This window comes from Mus caroli, unplaced genomic scaffold (assembly GCF_978045245.1).
Source record: "Mus caroli unplaced genomic scaffold, Mus_caroli_1 scaffold_18, whole genome shotgun sequence".
Classification (NCBI taxonomy): Eukaryota; Metazoa; Chordata; class Mammalia; order Rodentia; family Muridae; genus Mus; species Mus caroli.
Genome location: NW_028227273.1, coordinates 54,273,129 through 54,274,974, shown reverse-complemented (window position 1 = coordinate 54,274,974; position 1,846 = coordinate 54,273,129). Strand labels below are relative to the sequence as shown.

The following is a 1,846-nucleotide window of genomic DNA, read 5'->3' as shown; positions in this document are numbered from 1 at the left end:
AAACCCAACACCCATTCATGATAAAAGTATTGGAAATATCAGGAATTCAAAGCCCCTTCCTAAACATAATAAAATCAATATACAGCAAACCAGTAGCCAACATCAAATTAAATAGAGAGAATCTTGAAGCAATCCCACTAAAATCAGGGACTAGACAAGGCTGCCCACTTTCTCCCAACGTATTCATTACAATACTCGAAGTCCTAGCCAGAGCAATTAGACAACAAAAGGAAATCAAGGAGATAAAAACTGGAAAAGAAGTAGTCAAAATATCACTATTTGCACAAGATATGATAGCATATATAAGTGAACCTAAAAGATATACCAGAGAACTCCTAAACTTGAAAAACTGTTTCAATGCAGTAGCTGGATATATAATTAACTCAAACAAATCAGTGGCCTTTCTCTACACAACGGATTAAGAGACTGAGAAAGAAATTATGGGAACAACACCCTTCACAGTAGTTACATATAATATAAAATACCTTGGTGTGACGCTAATTAAGGAAGTGAAAGATCTGTTTGATAAGAACTTCAAGTCTCTGAAGAAAGAAATCAAATAAGATCTCAGAAGTTGGAAAGATCTCCCATGGTCATGGATTGGCAGGATTAATATAGTAAAAATCTTCCCTAAAGCAATCTTCAGGTTCAATGCAATTCTCATGAAAATTCCAACTCTATTCTTCACTGAGTTTGAAAGGGCAATTTGTAAGATAGATGCTCCTGTGTCCTTTGCCAAGGACTTCTTGGTCGGTCAAATGGCCCTGGCCATCTCCAAGATGGTAGTAGCACCCGTCGAGTGGGTCAAGATGTTCCTGCAGCTGCAGCATGCCAGGAAGCAAATCAAAGCAGACAAAGAATACAAGGACATTATAGACTGTATTGTTTTGTATCCCCAAGGAACAGGGAGTCCTGTCGTTCTGGTGTGGGAACCTGGCCAGTGTCATAAGATACTTCCCCACCCAGACCCTCAACTTTGCTTTCAAAGATAAATACAAGCAGATCTTTCTGGGTGGTGTGGACAAAAGGGCCCAGTTTTGGCGCTACTTTGCAGGGAACCTGGCATCAGGTGGTACAGCTGGGGCCACATCATTGTACTTTGTGTATCCTCTTGAATTTGCCAGTTCCTGTCTAGCAGTTGATGTGGGCAAAGCTGGAACTGTAAGGGAATTCAAAGGCCTTGATGACTGCCTGGTTAAGATCTACAAATTAAGGGCCTGTACCAAGGCTTTACTGTGTCAGTACAGGGATGCTTACTGCTGGCCAAAATCACTCACGGTGAAGAAAGCAAGGCTGTTTTCAATGGTGCAGGGTCCAATGTTCTCAGAGGCATGGGTGGTGCCTTTGTGCTCGTATTGTAAGATGAGATCAAGAAGTACACATAGTTATGTCCTGGGTGTTCTTCCAAAGAACAGGCATGTTGTATAATATACCATATCTTGAACATTCTGAACAGATTCTCTGGGCTTGTCTGTTTTATCAATGTCAATTATTTACCATTTGAAAGTGGGAAGCAATAATATTCATCTGACCAGTTTTCTCTTAAAGCCATTTTCATAATGACAATAATGATAGTTCTCAGTTATATTTTTTATTTCAGTCACCCCTGATAATAAAAAATTGAACAAATAAAAATATCTAAAACCAAAACAAAATTGATTTATACTGTTTTCATTTTTTTAATTCACTTTACATCCTAATCCTACCCCCTCATTTCAGTCCTTCTATTGCCCTTCTCCTCTGATTAAGGGTAGGTCCCCATTTGTACAAACCTACTCTGGGACATCAAGTCATTGTAAGACTAGGTATATCCTCTTCCTCTAAGGTCAGACAAGGTATCCCAGTT

At 39.3% G+C, this 1,846-nt stretch overlaps 1 pseudogene; it reads left to right on the top strand.

Annotated features, from left to right (window-relative positions):
* The first annotated feature begins 662 nt into the window (after positions 1-662).
* On the top strand, positions 663-1,361 carry LOC110312249 (ADP/ATP translocase 2 pseudogene; annotated as a pseudogene).
* Positions 1,362-1,846: the final 485 nt, after the last annotated feature.